Raw genomic sequence first — 21,768 nt, 5'->3', positions numbered from 1 at the left:
CAGTGTGTCCATATTTGTCACATCTAAAACATTATACTTTAGAGTAGTCCCTTTGTCTCTTGTGAGAATATTTTCCCTTTTTTACTTTTAATTTAGTGGTGAGAGGTTGAAAACCTTCATTCTTGGATTTATCAATAATTCCTTTGGATATTAAATTACATTCTTCTTGAATGCAATCAGCTTTTAGATGATCAAATTTGGTAAGTTTGGAATGAGCACATACTCCTTGTCTAAAATTTTACCATGAGGTAGGGAGTCCATTTAATGTTACCAAAATTAACTCCTTGCTATCATAAATGTGACCAATCGTCAGAAGTTGATTTCTTAGGTCAATTACTCTCATAAGGTAAGAGGTAATGGTTTATCCTTTAGTCATTTTTATATTGGAGAGTTGATTTTTTAGAGTAAGATGATGGTAGGTGTTGTTGATTTCAAACATATCTTCTAGAGATTTCATCATATCATAAACAGAGTCCAGCTTGGTGATAATTGGTAGTAAATGATTTTTCACTCCATCTACGAATAACTCCATGGCTCTTATGTTGTCCTTTTCCCATTGGTCATTATCATTGAATTTTTTCGATTTAGGAGAACTTATAATAGGTACCAAATCATGCTTTTTCATAGCTAACATCATTTGTAGGTTCCATGCTTCAAAATCAGAAGCACCTTCAAGTCTATCTTTGAGTATCATGCCAAGTACCATCTTGTGATAAGGAGATTAGATAAATAATGAGAATCTTCAATAATTTGATTGTATCTTGCCTTTAAACTTTCTCTGATACCATGCTGATGCAAATCGAATCACTAATAGAAATATTGATAAGGATAATGTAAACTTACTTTGTGCAGATGGCAGATTTTGACTTTATCTTTTGTATATATAATGCTGACTGAAAGGAGAATGTTGACTATATACTTGAAACTATAGAGAAGGTGATCGATCTTGGAACTGCAATGATGTTAGGAAATGATGGTTGACAAGTCTCAAGAACCAAGAGCATATATATAAACTGACGAGACATGCCCACCATAGGGGCATGATTCTATTTGTCCAAAGGCCACATAGAGTCATGACCCTATGAAGTCATCAAATATATTAGTTAACTATCATAATAATAATATGCTTGCACCAAAAACATAAACATCCATGATCAAGTGATAGAACATTGAGCATGATATGATATCATTATAATGTAGCGACCATCATAAATGGTTAGATCAATATACAACTAATGAATCAGTCTGATCTCTAATTGGCATAACAGCAGTATTTTAATGTATCAAACCTGGTACGAATCGGAGGTAAATAATATGGATAGCTATGCATGTATATACATATGCACACACACACACACACACACACACACACATGCACATCTATATATATTACTTTGATAGATGTTAAACTTCAACACATATTACAAATTTTCATTGGATAATTTACAATTGAATAATTTTTTACTATAAATCATTAATCAAATATGAAACCAGAAAGGGATTGTTGAAATCCTTTTTTTGTTTCTAAGTTTGTAATAGTTAATTTTTTATAACAAGGTCATAGACTAACATTTGAATAGTGAATTGAGAAGTCAAAAATAGAGTCATAGACTAATAGGAAAAGCAATTTGAGAAGCCAAAAAATATTGTTTTCATTGATTATATTTGAGATTATACAATGTACAAATTCATAGCATAGATATTCAAAATAGTTGATTAAATCAACCTAATTTTACTATTTCATAATTTACATTCAAGGCAAATGCCCAATTCAAAGAAAAACAAATATCTTTAAAACATTTTTTGGCCCAAAGGGCAAGGGTCAAGGAAATAGGAAACATGGAACAAGGAACAAGGGAATAGGGAGCAACAACAGGCTAATGGGTTGAAGCCTTCAATCAAAAAGGTCTTCAAGCCCCTACATGAAGAATCTCTTGGAGATGATAATGTCGTCTAACTCGTGCAACCATTTGAAGTTGGTGTTGCTGATATCATACAACCACTTCCATAGAAAATCCCTCCTAAGCTGCACCCACTTCTAATGGTGAGTCAATTGGTGTTCATTCATGTCAAGCAAGAAGGGATGATTTTGTTCAATGCTCCCTATGACTTTCCCCTAACACTTTTCTACTATGTTTGCAAAGGGGATGCCAATGCCTGACCTCAGTACCTACTCGACCAATACAAGAATTTTGTCATGTCTTCTAAAGATATTTCCTTAAAAATGTTATGCTGAAGCATCAAAATGTCTACTTGATTGCCTCCAAGGTTGAGAAGAGACATGAGGAAGTGGGAGGTAATATATGTGGACATGTGGTACCTCTTCGCATTGCTTAAAACTTCATGGTTGAGGATCATGAACAAAGCATAGTAGATAAAAGAACTTGTGGCATCTTCCTTGCAAATCATGACTAGGACATCCTCAAGTATCATGCCCAAAAAGAGCTTTTGTAGACCCACTATGGTGAATTTCAACCAAATTGGTGTATCCATGACAATTACAAACCTAAGATTCTAAGAAAATCTGAAAACTAAGAAACTCTGCAAACAAAATTAAGAATTTGAGAAATGATAGTGAAAGAGGAATTGAAGAGACTCTTTAATGATAGTTGCATTAAATTATTTCATGATCTTTCATATCTTTTTTTTTTCATATCCCTATTAATTTTCAAGTATGGGAAATGTACTCACATTAATGTAAGACAGTTAGAGTTCCTACCAAGGTGGCTATAAATGGAATGTAATAATTTTAACTATCAGTACCACATTTATGATTTTAATCTTGATGTGATGGTCACTACATACTAGTTAATGGTTTCAGTGAAAAACTTGCCATGTGTCTCCATTCCAGAGAATTTCATGTGGCTCCGGGTCTTTTCAAGCAACTGACCCAAAATGCATCTTTTTTCATTGATCTTTAATTGATCAATGGTCAATAAAATTGATGTATTAATGATACAAAAGTGATGGTAACCAAGTTGATAATGGTGACACTGACATTGTTAATAATAGATAGTACACTAGTCAGTAATCAGTACAGTTGGTAACCATAAAGCCTTAAAAGGTCATTATAAAATACACTTGCAAATTCACTTTTAGATTAATCAATTTTTTAGTTTACCACTAAAGATTAGCCAAGACCATTATTATTCATTTTCCCACAAAACAAGTAATTCACCTCTGACATTACAATCTCATTTTTGGCAAGGAAAAAAATAGCCATCATTTATTTATTTGTCAGCAAGAAAAATAATTAATTTGCCACATTTAAAATGATTTTTGTTAGGGCAAGAAATTTTTTTCCAACATATAATATTTTATTTCCCTACATGGAACAAAAAAATTTCCCTCGACATTAAAAAAACTTAGTCGATTAAATGTTGATTCACCAACATTTTAGGCATTTTTTTGAGAGGGGTTTCTTAATGTTATCCCTGATCATAATAGACTACTTTGGAGAAAAAATACTAATAATTTTTTAAAAATGAACATACTGGATGAACAAAAGAGGAAATTTCAATAGATACCAACCATAAATCTTGTTTGACAATGCAAGTGCTCCAGTACAAAGAAAAAGAAGTGTATACAAAAGAATAAACATAGAGGTGTAAGATGTTGAAGCAATTATTTGCCTTGAAAATAAATGTCTACCATAGAATAGTAGGGGTGATTAAATAATGCACAATGAATGCCCATAATAACTAACACAAAGATTCTTACCTCAAGATGCCATATGGCATCTTGAGTTGTCGCATGGATATTGTTGAAAACATTTGGTTAATTGTGTATTGTCTTTAATGTTACAAAAAATGTCATATCTTTACCAAATAATATATGTCAAGGTCACTGTGGTGATGAAGACAATTTTCTATGTCTACCAAGTATTCCAGTATTTGCCAAGTTCAGAAGGTAGTGACTACCAAGTTCACTTAGGCCTCAAAGAAAAGTTCATAGAAGTTGAGTGTTAACTAAGCTCACTCAGGTAACAAATGAAAGTTGGATGCAACTAGTGTTAATCAAGCTCACTTGGTTACCAAAGGAACTTTATGAAGATACAGTTTTAAACGAGTTCACTTAGTTAACATAGAAAAATTATTTCTAAGTTAGTGTCTACCAAGCAGGGTTAGCTAATGAAGGAATTCTTTTTTTGGCATATTGAGTTCAATGTATTTGTTTGTTGGTTCTAGTAGACTGAGGAGATGAATATTAATTATTCTAAGTTATATTCAAGCTGACTTGACAATGTGTATGATATAAGTATAAGGCCAACTTGAGAATTGAATAAGAAGAAGTGTATGGAAGAATAGAAGATGCTTAGAGGAAACGAATTAGAAGGATAAATAGAATATCCTTGAGGAACTACAAAGATACATTCAATAAGAAAGGATCAAGTATTCAAGACAGAATTGAGATTTGCAATCAGCAATTCAATTGAATTAGAAATTAGTTCATCTCATTATTACTCTCTAACCATTGTAGCAGTGATCTAAATCTCTTAGCTGAGTTGGCTTAGCATCTATTTGTAAATCCTCTAACAAGGTACAATTTCTAGATTGAAGTGTCTAAAGACCTCTTACAAGGCCACTCCTAATAGGGTGATTAAATCCTCTAATAGGATCACACCTAATAGTGTGTTTTGTAACCTTTAACAGGGTTGTCTCCTAATAGGGCTCACTTCAGAAGAGTAAAAATAAGTAACTAGTTGTAATTAGTGATTTTTCCCAAATTAGATTTCCATGTTAAATCTTGGTATCACTTGTGTTCATGTTATTTCTTTCATGTGTATAAAACTAAGTTAAATTAAGGTTAATCATAGAAAATATATTAAGATTTTCATGTTAAGCATTTGCCAAGTTAAAGTTGTTATTTCAATGGTTATCGAGCTATAGCACATTATCAGTATTAATTGAGTGCCCATGTGTTTGCTAAGCAATAATATTTTTAGTATTGTTTATGTTCTATGTTGACATCTAAGGGATCTAGGATTTTTTTTAGAGTTAATTGATTCACCCCTCCCCTCTTAGTTACTCCTCTTATATTTTCAACAATTGGTATAAGAGCTTTTGGCGCTCGCAGTAAAGGTTTCAAGGAACTAAGCTAAAGATCACGATGTCTTATAGAAGAGAGATTCCCAAGTTGAACAAAGATAACATCAAGGAATGGCAAGAACTTATGAAGTTGCACCTAGAAACCATTAGTGATTCAGGTTTGAAATATTTGGAAAATTCTTACAAGGCTCCTACTAGAACTTTGATTGTGGAGGAGACTGTTGAAAAAATAAATCATAACATGATGATGATTGACATTGCATAAGCTCTTAACTATGTTGAACTTGATGAGGTCAAAGGATGTGCTACTACTCATGACATGTGGACCAAACTATAGGATATCCATGGAGGTGATGATAATGTGAAAAGAGAAAAAGTAGAAAGCTTGAGAGGCTAGTTTGATCATATGAAGATGAGAGAGTCAAAGCTAGTGTTAGTGCAATCAAAGCCTCTGGAGGAAAAGTTGAAAATGTGACAATGGTAAGAAAGGTACTCAAAACCCTTCTTCCTACCTATGAAATCAGAGTGTTTTTTATTAAAGAGATAAGATGGGATCCAAATAACAAGATAAATTTAGATGCTCTAGTTTGGAAGATTGATTACATTTGAACTAGATAACTATGATAATTATACTCCTAGTTCTAGCAATCTTGAGTCTGCATCTGAAGCCAAGTTGTCACTTAAGAAGAAAGCTAAAAGGTCTAAAGGAAAAAAAATTGAAAGTGAAGAGGAAGATGATTTTGACAGTGATCTTGAAGCCATTGAAGCATTGCTTGCAAGAAGGTATCCCAAAGACAAAGGAAAGTATAAAGGTAAAATTTCTTTAATCTATTTTTCTTGTGAAGAGGTTGGTCAAATTACTGCAAGGTGTCCAAATAGAGAAGACAAAGATAAAAAGAAGCACAACAAGTAAAAATGCAAGAAGGATTTCAAGAACTTCAAGGACTACAAAGAAAAAGGTAAGAAGTCCTATTTTATGGCTAAAGATTTAGATAGTAGTGATGATGTTGAAATGATCTATATTGTTGTAATGATGAATATGATGATCAAGAAGATAAAATGACACTTATCTCTCATGTTAGCAAAAATGATACATGGATTATTGATAGTGGTTGCTCAAACCATATGATTGGTGATAATACAAAGTTTGAATGTTTGGAACATTATGATAGTGAAAGTATAAGATTTGGAAACAATGAACCATGTTGCATAAAGGGAAAATGTTGTATCTCACTAACCAATGAACTTAGATGTGATAATTCTTATTGGGTTAAAGGACTAAAGCATAATCTATTGAGTGTGGCACAGTTGAATAACATTGGATTCAAGGTAGAATTCATGAATGGGAAGGCCAAGCTACTAGATGGAAAAGGAAATCTGGTTGGGTCTAATAACCAAATAAAAGGTAACTTGTTGTACTTAGATCTTAGTGATAATTCATGTTTCATTGCTCAATTAGAAGAAAGATGGTTATGGCATAAAAGGTTGTGTCATGTGAACTTTGATAATTTAATCAAGATAAGCAAAAACAAAAGAGTGAGAGGTATTCCTAGTTTAAGGAAACCTAATATGGATCTATGCAAAAATTGTCAAATTGGTAAGATGGGCAAGACAAGTTTCAAAAGTAAAAAATATCATTCTAAAGAAGTCTTGGAGCTTGTTCATACTAACTTATGTGGATTTATTAGAATTGAGAGATATAGTGGAGGTAAGTACTTTATTCTTTTTGTTGATGATTATTCTAGAATGATGACTATAATGTATTTGAAACATAATTCTAAAGTCTTTCAAAATTTTAAGTGGTGTCTACAAAGAGTAGAGAAGGAAACATGAAAGAAGCTGAAGTGTTTGAGATCAAATAGAGGTGGTGAATTCATTTTCAATGAATTCAATGAATTCTGCACTGAAAGAGGAATCAAAAGATAAGTATTAGCCCCTAGTACACCATAATAGAATGGTATAATTGAAAGAACAGATCAATTGTGGATTGTGCAAGAACCTTGATGATAGAAAATAATGTTGCAATCAAATACTAGAAGGAAGCAATCAATACTATAGTGCATACCTTGAATAGAGTATAGCTAAAGAAAAAATCAAATCAAACTCCTTATGAACTATGGTATGCTACAAACCTAATGTAAGTTACTTGAAAGTATTTGGTAGAAAATGTTATATTCTAAAAGAAACTAGGAAATGTAAATTCGATGTCAAAGGTGATGAAGGAATATTCCTAGGATACTCTAGCAAAAGTAAATCATATAAATGTATGAATTTTTCAACTCATAAGATCATAGAAAGTGCACATGCAAGGATTGATGAGTTTGTAGAAAAGAGCATAGAAGAGAGCAACAAAGAACTAGAGGATTATAGAAAGTTTCTTTACTTTGAACATGATGCATTGCCAAATCTAATTGAAAGTCAAGAAACTTTGCCTCTCAAGTCCCCTAAATCTCCAAAAGCACTTGAGTTACATCCAATACAACCCGAGCCATAGTTTGGACCTGAGTCACAGTCAAAAGCTACCATGATGTAGCCAAAGAAAATTGAGTTTGAAGGGCCCAAGTCATAGACAATGGGACTCGAGCTTGATATAGAAGATCGTGGCAAGGCTTATGGAAAAAGTTATAGATTTAAAATACATATGTTAGCAAGATATGTTAGAAGACACCAGATCAGATCATTGGAGATGAGTTAGATGGTACAATGATAAGAAAGAAATTGGAAGGTACATGTTTGCTTGCTAAATTTGAACCTAGATCAATTAAAAATGCTTTGGATAATGAAAGCTAGATTGAATCAATGAATGAAGAAATAGAATAGATAGAAAGGAATAAAAACTGGACTCTTGTTCCTAGATCCAAGGATAAAAATGTAATTGACACAAAGTGGGTTTTAAAAAATAAGCCAAATTTGAAGATGGAGAATTTTCCAAAAATAAAGCAAGGTTAGTATGCAAAGGCTATTCTCAAGAAGAAGGTATTGATTATGGTGAAACTTTTTCTCCTATTGCAATATTAGAAGGTGTTAAGACTTTAATTTCTTATACTTCTTATAAAGGATTTAATGTTTATCAAATGGATGTGAAATTTGCATTCTTGAATGGAATTCTTCAAGATGAAGTTTACATAGAACAACCTAAAGGTTTTGTAGAACCTAGCAAAAAGGATATGGTTTTTAAATTGTACAAAGCATTGTATGGTCTCAAGAAAGCTCCCAGAGCTTGGTATGAAAGACTTCATAACTATTTGATGAAGATTGGCTTTCAAAGGATGAGTGATAATAACAACCTATATATCAAAGAAGGACTAGACAAGAAGATTGTGTTAGCAAAAATCTTTGTGGATGAAACATTGTTTGCTAGAAATGATGACTTATGCAAAGCTTTTTCAGAGGAAATGAGCAAGGAATTTGAAATGTCCATGTTTGGAGAGATAAAATTCTTTATTGGATTGCATATTCAATAGAAGAAAGATGTTATCTACATTACTCAATCTAAATATATCAAGGAGATACTAAAGAAATTTGGAATGGAATATTCAAGAATAGTTGGAACACTTATGTCTATTGGACATAAGATTTCCAAGAATGATGATTCCAAGGAAGTAGATCAAACCACATACAAATCAATGATTGGTAAACTACAATATGTAATACATATAAGGCCTGATACTACATTGGCAGTTGGTATGGTGGCAAGATTCTCGACAGATCCTAAAGAAAATCATATGATGGAAATTAAGAGAATCATGAGGTATCTAGAAGGTACTAAAGATTATGGTTTATGGTACAAGAAAGGAGGCACTTTAGATTTAAAAGCCTTTACAGATGTTGATTTGGCAGGAAGTGTTGATGACAAGAAGAGCACCAGTGGTGGAGCATTCTTTCTAGGGAAAATACTAGTGTCTTGGACAAGTAAGAAGCAAAATTGTATTTCTCAATTTATATTAGAAGCAAAGTATGTTGCAGCAATAATTAATTGTTCCAATGGTGTTTGGTTCAAGCAACTATTGCTGGGTATGAAGGTAGAAATCAAGGATCTAGTGGTTGTCTTTTTTTATAACACTAGTGCAATTAATACATCACAGAATCCTGTGATGCATATCAAGACCAAGCAAATTGCAATAAAATATCATTTTCTGAGAGAATTGGTACAAGATAAAGAGGTAAGATTGGAATATGTAAATACTAAAGAAAAAATTGCAGACATATTCACTAAACCATTACCTAAGGATGCATTTTTGTATCTAAGATGTAAGTTAGGGGTTATTCCCTTATCTGAAGCTCACTAAATGAAGTTTAGCGATGCATCAACTAGAGCATGTTGAAGATCAGTCAAGTTGATGCAATATTGAAAAAGGCAAATTGCATATGAATCCATACATGAGGTACATTGATATTCACTAAATATTTTCTTTGGCATGAGATGTCAAAGAGGGAGAGTTTGATGTCATATTCATAGGGTAAAAACACAAACCTGTGTCACCTTTTTATAAAGGAAAGTGATATCAAAATTTAAACTCTTCAAATTTAATGACATAAAAGTGGCATTTATGTTTAGAATTTAAAGATGACATAAACTAATGAAATGTGTAAAATTGGATGAAGTTTATGTCTATAATTTTTTTAAAAGAAAATTTTATTTATTTTTTAATTTTTAAAGTCTATTTTTTAATTTTTTAAAAGTGCTGAAAATATAGAGTTTTTTTTTCTTGTCAAACAAATATATGCAAATGATCATATTTTGGTCTAATTATGGAATATGTTAGAGTTGACATGTATACCTAGTGCACCAAAAAATAAAAAATTGAAAATCAGCTAATATTTTTCAAGTTATAATTTGTCAAAGTCAAAGTTATCAGAAATTGATAGTTTTTTTCTCCCGTCAAACTTTTTTCATCAAATCTACATTTTTTTTAAAAACAAATTACATATTCTTGAAGAAGACTCTCTCCTCTAGTGCATCATTAAAAAATAATAATTTTTGGACGTGATTGACTATTTTTTTCCTATTTTTGAATAGACATCTTCTTGAATCTTAAAATACCTACTTGTAATATTTTCAAATTATAACATATCATCCATAATCAAAAAAATAAAAATAAATTATGATCATAATCTTGACTCCAAGACCTATAGAAGTATATTTTTAGTTTTAGAAAAAACTTCATTTTAGTAGGTCAAATTGGCCTTCAAAGTGAGATGTTTATAGAAGTTCTTATTTTTGCTTGTGTGGGTGCCACTTAGGATGCCACATAGACAGTTACAGCTGAAACCCTTTCACTGTAATCCTTTCGGCCATAACCCTACTAGCCTATCAAACCACTACAAGTGAAAATGATAGCCATAAAAGTGATTTTTGCATTTATATAAAGCGTCAAGGTTATGACTAAAACCCTTTCAACCGAAAGGGTTTTGGCCATAACGGTACAAGCTAGGTCGACAGGGAAACCTACCATGTATGTATGGCTAGATCATGTTTGGCCATAACTCGTACGACCGTAAGTGTTTTGGTCATAACACCTCTAGATATCACAAAGGGTGACACAAGTTTGTGCTTTTAGCTCATAGAAATTTTATACAGAGGGAGAGTTTGCAGAGAGGAAGAACTTGGTCTGATATCAAAGAGGAAGAGTTTGCTATCAAAATAAGATGTTGAAGACAAAAGAGTTTACGATAGAGGGAGAAACTAAAGGTAGAGGGAGTTCACACAAATAGAGGGAGTTCTCAAGGATAAGAATCAAAATGAAACTAAGGATATCTTCCTTATTTTATTTTTCTTTGAAATTTCATTGTATTATGACATGTTGTGTTGCCATCAATGCCAAAGAGGGAGATTGTTGAAAACAATTGGTTAATTGTGTATTGTCTTTGATGTTACATAAAATGTCATATCTTTACCAGATAATGTATGCCAAGCTCACTCGAGTGATGAAGACAATTTTCTGTGTCTACTGAGCATTCTAGCATTTACCAAGTTCAGAAGGTAGTGATACCAAAGTCACTTGGCCATCGAAGAAAAGTTCACAAAAGTTGAGTGTTAACTGAGCTCACTTAGGTAACAAGGGAAAGTTGGATGGAACTAGTGTTAACAGAGCTCACTCAGTTACTAAAGGAACTTTGTGAAGATGTAGTGTTAACTGAGTTCACTTGGTTAACATAGGAAAATCATTTTTGAGTTAGTGTCTACCAAGCAGGGTCGACTAATGAAGAATTTTCTTGTTTTAGCATATTGAGTTCAATGGATTTATTGTTGGTTCTAACCGACTAAGGAAATGAATATTAATTATATGAAATTGTATTCAAGTCAACTTGACAATGTGTATGATATAAGTATAAGCCCAAGTTGAAGATTGAATAAGAAGTGTATGGAAGAATAGAAGATTTTTAGAGGAAGCAAATTAGAATGATAAGAAGAATATCCTTGAGGACCTAAAAAGATACATTCAATAAGAAAGAATCAAGTATCTGAGATAGACTTGAGATTTGTAATCAACAATTTGGTTGCCTTAAAAATTAGGTCATCTCATTGTTACTCTCCAAACATTGTAATAGTGATCTATATCTCTTAATAGAGTTGGCTTAACAACTATTTGTAAATCCTCTAATAAGGTGGTATTTCTAGATTGAAGTGTTTAAAGTCCTCTAACAAGGCCACTCCTAATAGGGTGATTAAATCCTCTAACATGGTAACACCTAACAGTGTGTTTTGTAACCTTTAACAAGGTGGGCTCCTAACAGGGCTCACTTCAAAAGAGTGAAAATTAGTAACTAGTTGCAATTGGTGATTTTTTCCATATTGGATTTCCACGTTAAATCTTGGTGTCACTTGCGTTCATGCTTTTTCTTTCATGTGTATGAAACTAAGTTAATTAAGGTTAATCATAGAAAATATCTTAATATTTGCATTTTAAAAATTTACCAAGTTAAAGTTGTTATTTCAGTGGCTACTGAGTTACAACATATTATTAGTATCAACCAAGTGCTTGCGTGTTTGTCGATCAATAGTATTTTTAGTAGTGTTTATGTTTTGTCCTGACATCTAAGGGATCTAGGATTTATTTTACTGGTAACTAATTCACCCCTCCCCTCTCAGTTACTACTCCTATATTTCCAACAAGATACAACCACATGCATATATGTGGAGTGCTTAAATCACTAAAATTTTCTACTGATTTTTATCACATGAAAAGAAAAATCCTACCAAGATAATTCATGAACATAGCCAATCAAATTCAAAATTTTACTTTAATAGGAAAATTCAAATAGATCATAAGATAAGTAGAATTGTGTAAAATTTTCTCAGTTTCCAATAAACATATTAATAGTAAAAAGTGAATCGAAAACATTAATCTCAACCAAAAAAACAATAATTAGTAATCATATCATAATAATTGAATATGTTAATAATAATCTAATATTAAGTAGAGAATATTACTATAATTATCTTAATAGTAAAGATATATCTCATCTTTACTTACATTTCCATATTAATAAAGAATAGTATTGTAATAAAGCTGATAGGCTTTTCACTATGGGCATTGCCCACTAATGAAAAGTTTTCCATACGTTGATAAACTGTTAAATAGGCTATGAAAATCAGCATTCAGTGCCTAAAATAAATGTTTCACTTGAAAACATTTCTTTCACAATCAATAGGTTCAATGACAAGTTGGCCCTAGTCGGCTTTGATGAGCAACATGCTTCTAGGGGTACAACAAATGTTTCTGGATACAAAGGTGTTTTATGAACATGGGGTGTTTCTTGGACACTACCACAAAGATTAGATTATCAAATGGCCTAGTTTCTATCCAGATCACGAGTGGTCTACCCCAGATGTTATCCCACAACACTAGTTGTCCCTTTCACTCAGCCTGTAAATACCACATGTCAAACAAAATGAAATTTAAAAAAAGGTAAATATTTCTTCTGTGAAAGTTGTCCTCACTTTTGTGAACACCTTTCAAAGATTTATCTTGGTTGTAAATAGTACCTTTCAGTTCTTCTCCATGATGAACAAACAATATCTTTCTATTGCTCTGTTGACTTTCCTTTTGTTTTAAACATGGTTTCTACAGATGAAAAAGATGGGGCCTGCCCATTCAATCCTAACTTTTAATTACTTTGCTTTCATCAAGCGGTGTAGTGTGGGAGAGAAAGAGGCACTTGTTAGGGGAGGATGTAGGTGTTTCATTATTTATGTTAAGAATGTTTTTTTACTCTTCGTCTAGATAGCTCTCTTCATTTGATGAGAATGATATGATGGGTTTTTAAATCTATTTTTTTAATACTCATCTTCTATTGTTGACCTATTTAGTAAGTAATAGGTTGGATTGAATATTTCTCCCCTTGTTTCAGTACTTTTCTGCACAAACCAAATTCTTCTTATAGTAATGACTTGGATAACACTCTTCATTTTGAGTAGAAGGGCATGCTGTGTTTTTAAAATTGTGTGTTTCCTATGCTCGATTTTTTCTGGTTTGGCTATATACATTGGAAAATGGATTGCCTCATTAGAGCTTAGAGGAAGGGAGTTGGATCTATGTTCAAGTCCCACACACATCATCTGAAGGGCCTTGTGCACTTTCATAGTTTGGATTACCCTATGAGATTGTGGTAGATCAATATATTTTCGTGACATTTCCCTACATAATTATACGAGAATGAATTATTTTTCTTGGGAGGCTCTTTTACTTTTTCAAGTCTTGAGCTTTGTATTCTCGATTTAGGGACAACTAGTCTAGAACAAGTTATTGAAACAATTTACAAGCTATTTTTTTGTTTTAGTTGATTGGTTGATGCAAAGCATATAGAGATAGAGCTTCATTTTTTAGACTTTTGGGGGTGGAGTAGTCATTGTACGATGCTCTGGAGCTATCAGAGGTAACTCACCAGAAACTTGCTTAGAGTCTAAACATATTTATAGATGACTAGCAAGATAGAGATAAAGTGAAACATTGAACTTCTTACTAATTATAAATATCTTGTTTATATGAGGTTATAAATAATAGAAATGTTCCCAAGGATATGCTCTTGGTTACATGCATATTAAATGTAGGAGCATAAAAAGCATAGAGAGAGTGTTTGATAAGATGCTTCACAAAGAAGCAACTTGGTGGAATGCAATGATATCAGGGTATTGTCAGGGTAGATATGGGCAGAATGCCCTGAAACTTCCCATGTACAATAAAAATTATAAGTCATTTTATGATGGTTTGGAAGTTCTAAAACTTCCCATGTAGCTTAAAAAATTATAAGTCATTGTATGATGCTTTGGGAGTTTTGAAGTTGGATTTTCTAATTCTAAAGTTTGATACTTACTAGAGTTCTCTGAAAACTATAAAAATAGCATGATAGTTGTAGTTGAAATCATGTTATCCTTTGGTTTATTTTATTGGCCCTAATTTTTTATGTTTAGATTCAACAATTCGCCAAAACTCTATAGGATCTTATAATCTTTTTTGTGTAGGTTGAAAATCTCAATATACATGGAGGTTGTTCAAGTGTTGGCTGATTTTGACCTTATCATTAGCAAAATATTACATACCTTCTCTTGGTGGATGGTATAAGGATGGTAATTCTTCATCTAACTCATTGTGTTACCTTTCTATACTACACCTTTTACAAGGGTGTTGTGATTTTTTCTCTAAGAGCTTTTGCATTGTACATTTGGTTTTGTATGTGATAGTTTTCCATGTAACTACCAAGAATGACAACAAGCTTGCTGACGAGGTATTTATTAATAATATTCAATAGGTATCTATTCTTTTTATTTCTCTCCTAATTTGAAGGGATACACAATCTTAATTATGCCCCCTTCATTTTGTGTATCTAGATATGTGTCTTTGATGCATTAGAAACCATAAATGAAGTTTAGTACTATCTACGAGCAATAAAATCTTAAATTGTATTGATGAGGACTACCTATTCATTGAAAAGTTTTGTCATATGGCATCAAATTAAAAACCCTCAAATACAGGGTGCGAAAATCCCTTGTTCAACCATCACAATTCTAAGTTGTATAATGTGAGCTCTAGGGCCATGACTAATAAATAAACAAAGTAGTGATTGTTGCCTAAAAATGGTCACATACAATACTATCTATACTATCTATGTGAATAAGAAAAATAGAAAGAATTGTATATTTATATATCTACATATAGAAAATATTATTTGGTTAGATTCTAGAGCACCTATAGGATTTAGTCTCCCAGATAGTCATGGCAAAGTTTGAGAATCACACCATGACAATAGTTTATGGGTAGTTGTAATATGACTTGCACTGCATACAACATATAGATATTTTGAATATATCTCAAACAAATTTTTATTGGTGCAGACAAATCTGCAACAAATAAGGTTGTTTTTTTAATTTCGGGAAACAATTATGTAGGGGGTTGTGTATTTTTCACTACTAGACACCCAATTTCCAAGAGATAGGTTCCATATTTCCTATGTCGTCTTATAAAGTAAATAATTGTAACCTATGTCTCCCTAGAATTTGTGCCTAGATAGGCGACATTGCAATATAATATTTTTGTTTCTTCAATTTAAAGTTATTTAAGTTTTATAAAGGTCTCTTACATATGCACATAACCCAAGGGTTTCTTGTATTTTGTATGTTACTGATAAAGCTATAGGTAGAGCAATTCATGATCAAGAAAGGCTTTCAACAATCACAAAACTTCTAAGTAGGGTTATTACGAGAGACAATGACATACACAGTGCCAAAATTGTGGTTTCAATGAGTGTGACCCACATTGACATACCTCTCCATCAAATGATGTTCATAGAGATTTTGAGAGAATGAAAACAGGTTAGCAACAATTCATAACTATGATGAGAAAGGATATTCTATGGATATTCATAACAATGGCATACAAAGTGCCAAAATTGTGGTTTCAATAAGTGTGACCCACACTGACATACCTCTCCATCAAATGATGTTCATAGAGACTTTGAGCATAGAGACTTTGAGCGAATGAAAACAGGTTAGTAACAATTCATAACTATGATGAGAAAGAATATTCTATGGTTATTGTCTGATGTAGGGATAGAGCAAGAACTGGTTGCACTGAAGAGGGAAAATATTCAAATGAGCTAAACTGTACATATACTTTTTATTGAAAGTTTCCAATATATAATAAGCCTTCTAAATAGTTTTGGTTTTGGTTAGATAATTGACTTGACCTTGAACCTTTGGAATACAAGTGCTAGTAATATATTTCTATTAATTCTTTCTAATATAAACATGTCTAGCTATGAAAAGACAAATGTACAAGTATCTCCCCCGGCTTATTGTCTTATATTCTCTAGAGGCCAATTTTATTTCCTTTTTTTCTTTTAAGAGATTTACATTAGGCTTAAACGCGATAAGCCCAAGACAGGCATTACGTCCATATGCGGTATATCCCCGGATATGCGCGGGCGATGCCTCATCCCCCTTTGAGATCAACGTTTGCCCTTACCCCCTTTCAACGCCTCGGGGGTCAACTCCAACCTATAATACGAGTAATTAAGGAGATCCCAGATTGACATTCACCAAACTCAACAAATGAAGATGAGCACCATTTCTCCATTATTCCTTGGCATGCCGAGTCCCTTAGGCCTCCCCGCCCATGCCTTCATTGCTGGTTACATAATCTACGTGCTCATTATAATCTACGTGCGGAGAGAAGAGAATAGTCATGCAGTACCTACATCCTATCCGCTTGTGGGCTCACTGTTCGCTTTCTTGAAGAACCGAGGACGGCTCTCAGAATGGCTGACGGAGCTTCTCCAACATGCTCCCTCCAACACCATCACTTTTCACCGCCCCGGTGTAAACGTGGTTATCGCTGCCCATCCACCCAATGTGGAGCACGTCCTCAAGACCCGTTTCCACAATTATCCCAAGGGTTACTATTTCCGCTTCCTCCTCAGCGATCTCCTCGGAGACGGTATTTTCAACGCCGACGGCCACGCCTGGAAATTGCAGAGGCGAGTCGCCAGTTACGAGTTCAGCACCAACTCCTTGCGCGACTTCATTGCAGAGAGCGTGCAGGGGGAGATCACCCATCGACTCTTGCCGCTCCTCACAAAAGCTGCTGCCACGGAAACGACGAGTCGGGTGGATTTGCAGGACATCTTCAAACGATTCGCCTTCGATAACATTTGCAAGGTGGCCTTCGGCATGGACCCCGCTTGCCTCCACATTTCTCTCCCCTTTTCAGAGTTCGCAGAGGCATTTGAAGTCGCCACCAATTTAAGCCTCCAAAGATTCATCGCTCCCCTGCCCTTCCTGTGGATGATCAAGCGCTTCTTCAACATCGGCTCCGAGCAACGCTTGCGCCACGCGATCCAAACAATTCATAGCTTCGCGCAAGACGTTATCGACACGAGGAAGGAAGAAATGTTTGACCCTGTGAGACCACGGCGTGAAGATCTCTTGTCCAGATTTCTCTTGGCTCACGAGAGCGGTGTTTCTGCAGGAAAGGTTTCTTACGATGTCTCCGTCAGAGATATTGTGATAAGTTTCATCTTGGCGGGCAGGGACACAACTTCTGCCGCGCTCACGTGGTTCTTCTGGCTCCTCTGCTCTCATCCACAAGTCGAGCAGAATATCTACGAAGAAATTACGGGCCTTGTCGCTGTGAGAGAAGAGAGCACTGGTCGCTGTTTCTCATACGAGGAGTTGAAGAAGATGAAGTACCTGCAGGCCGCTCTGTGCGAGTCGATGAGGTTGTACCCGCCCGTGCCGTCAGACACGAAGCAGGCGCTGCAAGACGATGTGCTGCCGGACGGGACGGTGGTGAAGAAGGGGATGCGGGTGATATACCACCCTTACGCCATGGGTAGGATGGAGACCATCTGGGGCTCCGACTGTTTGGAATTCAAGCCGGAGAGATGGCTCAGCAAGACGGAAAAGGGATCCTTAGAATTTGTGGCAGAGAATGCATTCAAGTATCCGGTGTTCCAGGCGGGGCCGAGAGTTTGCTTGGGGAAAGAAATGGCGTTCATTCAGATGAAGAGCATCGCTGCGAGTGTCATAGAAGAATTCAGGGTGGAGGTAGAGAGTCGGTGGAATCCCAAGTACGTTGCAATGATCACGGCTAAAATGGAAGGTGGCCTTCCCGTACGCGTGGTAAGGCGAACGAATGAGCTCTCCTGACTTTAGTATGTGTTTTCGTTTCGTGAATGGTCAAGTGTCGCTATAACTTGTCTGGACCAAAAAGCACACAACAATACCATTTTATCATGGTGGAAAAATTAAGAATAAAGCTTGAAAAGTCAATTTTAATTATTTAATACTTTTAATCTAGAAATCAAGTTTTACTATGTGATGTTTAGGTTTTTATATTTTATATAATAACTAGATGAGTTTAATTGTTAACATAATATTTGAATTTATAAATTTATTTTTGTAATCAATAAGTAAATAAAAATTAGGTATTTGTCAGGTAAGAGCCTACAACACAACTATAACGCGTGAGCCTCTTATGTAGGAGGTCTGGAAGTACTTAATACATTATAATAATTAATTATAATAATTAATCTAGACTTCAACCCATTACCTTAAAAAATATATATTTAAAATTGATCAAATTTTAGGCTTTTGTAAATTCATGTAATGCAAAAGTACAATTATTAATAAGTGAAATAAATATTGTTTGGGCTAATACAAAGTATCATAATTATTTATCATAAGTAAAATAAGTTGCTCTTTAAACAAGTATTCGTGTCACGAAGCAAAATATATAATTCTTATGTCTACAACTAAAAAATGACTTATCTTTTCTCATGAAATTTAAGTGATTGCCAAAAGATATTATGATCATTTAGAGTTGTATTTGAAATAATAATGTTTTTTTGAATTCATAAGAAATCAAAGCAAGGGCGATAACACCTTACATATTAACAATTCGAGGGCATATAGTCACAATACACTAACAACAAAAAGCATTTTTGTACAGTTTTCAACAAATCAACAACACATGGGTGCTAGGTGTTACATGTCAAGGTCACAAAAGGCACACCATTATTAGAGTGTCTTTCCTTTATTAAATTTATTTTTAAAAGACACATGATTGGCCACTTACAATATATAGGCCTAAAAAAGATATTAATAGTAGACGAACAAAACCTAGACAAGTGGAAAAAAAAATATAGAGATTTTGAAAGGCTCCCTAATCCTTCATAATGCACAATGAAATGGTATTAGAAAAGAAGATGAGCACACCACCTCAATTGAAAACCCACTCCCATTTGAAAAACTCTTTTTCACATTAGTAGCTAAAGAGCCTACTTCAATAATGAACAAAAAAGGAAGAGATTAATGGACTAAGAGGTCAATCATGAATTTATCACCCTATTTAGTAATGAAGATTGATGTTGTCCACAAAGAGTAGCATGAAACCCAAATTAGAGTTCCACTAAACATCATTATTAATTGATTAGTTAGTTTTTATAAATTTATTAGTGTTATGTTTTGGGTTAGTTTAGTTTTCTCTTGTGTTTAGAAAATCAATTAAGAATGTGCACCATAGGTTTCAATAGATTTTGCATGAAATAAGGAGCAATTTATGTATTGTTCAAACTAATGTAAGAAGCAATTAACTAGAGGATTATCATCATAGGTTTTTGAATAGGTATAATTTTCTCACATAAATGTTGTAGTATCTTTTATTAGTGTGAGGTGCAATAATGAAATAAAGATTGTTCATTTTGCTAAAAAATAAAGGTTTCTCTCTTCAAAATAGAGTGTGTTATGACTTATGTTTATTCAATGTGGGTGTGTTTAATTTAATGATTAATTATTTGTGAAGTGTGGTACTGCTAAATTCTATATTTTGTAGTAGAAAAATGCTAGGCCTAACTCCCCTAGGGGAGGGCCCAAGTTAGTATAAATTGCCAAGTTTGAACTACTATAGTAATCAATAGGAACACCCAACATAGTATTATGCTTGGAGATCGGTGAAGAAGATCATCTCATAGATAGTGTTAATTAAAGTTGTTGAGGTCACTATTCCAATTGAATTTTCCTTCCATATAATATCAATCTAAGAAGAGGAATAGTTGTAGCAAGGAAAATATATTCAAGTTGCCAAGTCAGCAATGGATTCATTGCCTATGAGCATCACTAGTAATGATGTGTTACATACTACTTTCAGACTTTGTTTACTATTTTGCATTATTGTGAAGATCAATTGATTAGAGGAGAAATATATGATCAATGGAGTCATTGGTTTGTTTCTGTCGAGGGAGACCAATCACAAGTAAACCACATTTTGTTGTTGAGGATGAAAGGAAATCATAACTAATCAAATACAAATTTATTATATAGAAAGGTTGAATATCTTAGGAATGAAGAATAAGATTGTAGTTTTAAGGGGAGTTCAAAACAATATAACAACAACTATTTGAAGATTAAAGAAATAGTGGTGGATCAAGGTTCAAATTTTTTGAGTAAAATAATTATTTGATTTCTATTAGAAGTACTATGTGAGCTTATAAGACTTAAGTGATGAAAAGTTCATTGAGTCAAGTTTGATTACCTGGAGATCAAACTGTGAGCCTCGGCATCAAGTGAAAATATAAAGATTGATGTTGTCCATAGAGAGTAGCATGAAATCCAAACCAGGGTTCCAATGAACAACATTATTAATTGATTAATTTGTTCTTATAATTTATTAGTATTATTTTTATTTCATATTAATTTTCTCCCATGTTTATAAAATTGATTAAGAATTTGCATTGTAGGTTTCAATGAATTTTACATGAAATAAGGACCAATTTATGTATTGTTCAAATTGTTGCAAGAAGCAATTAACTAAAGGATTGGCATGGTAGGTTTCTGAATAGGTATCATTTTCTCACATAAAAATTGTAGCATCTTTTGTTTTTGATTAAGTAAACAACAGGCCCACAGCCATGAAATAAAAAACCAGCAACTCTAGAACAAGAAAGAACCATCTACATAAGGAAAGACAACAAAGTAGCACTAACTATCAGTTCTCTCTATCAAGAACCTGTAGGGTCTCTGCAGCTTCATTGGTCTTCCTGTCATCCCCATCATCCTGGTCCTGGTTCTAAACATCCACCTGGTCCCTAGTTTCTTTCAGATCATCCTCAGCATACCCAATGTCCAAGCTAGCCTTCTCCATCTTTTTTGCCCCAAATCCAACACTAATCAGTGAATCACCCAGGCTGTTAATGTTCTCATTCAAGGCATTCAAAGTGGTGATCACTTGGTTGGCCAGGTTTTGATGATAGAACTCCATCCTTTGGATTCTTTGTTCAACCTTGGTGATTCTTTCCTCTTGGTCAGCCTTGTGTTCCTAGACATTGAAGTGTTGTTGGCTTCCATCCTAGCTTCTCTCCTCTTCATTGTGTCACTAGTCACTGCCAATTTTTTGGCTTCCTTCTTAGCTTCTTTTCCCCTTTAGGTCTTCAATTTCATGGAATAACCATTTGATATACCAAAAATTGTCTATCATGTTGTTCTTAGCATTGTTCAAAAGGTTAAGCCCAGTTTCCCTCACATTATCAAAGATAACAACCAAAGTAGGGTCAATGAGATCATCATAGTGAGCTTTGCCATCAATGTCCTCCATCACTTGGATATTTAATAGCTCCTTGACAATCCCCAATTTAGTTGTATTTGAATTAAAATTCCTCCAAGACCTCCTACTATTTTTCGTTATCACCTCCCCACTCTCTTTACCCTAAATATCTACAGACAAAG

The 21,768-nt window shown here is 33.7% G+C and overlaps 1 pseudogene; it reads left to right on the top strand.

The window, feature by feature from the left end:
• Positions 1 to 16,635: 16,635 nt before the first annotated feature.
• On the top strand, positions 16,636 to 18,195 carry LOC149552983 (cytochrome P450 94A1 pseudogene; annotated as a pseudogene).
• Positions 18,196 to 21,768: the final 3,573 nt, after the last annotated feature.

Source organism: Cupressus sempervirens, chromosome 6 (assembly GCF_028749045.1).
Source record: "Cupressus sempervirens isolate cs-2001-9-10 chromosome 6, ASM2874904v1, whole genome shotgun sequence".
Lineage (NCBI taxonomy): Eukaryota > Viridiplantae > Streptophyta > Pinopsida > Cupressales > Cupressaceae > Cupressus > Cupressus sempervirens.
The sequence above is the reverse complement of the archived record's forward strand: the minus strand, read 5'-3'. Positions and strand labels throughout refer to the sequence as shown.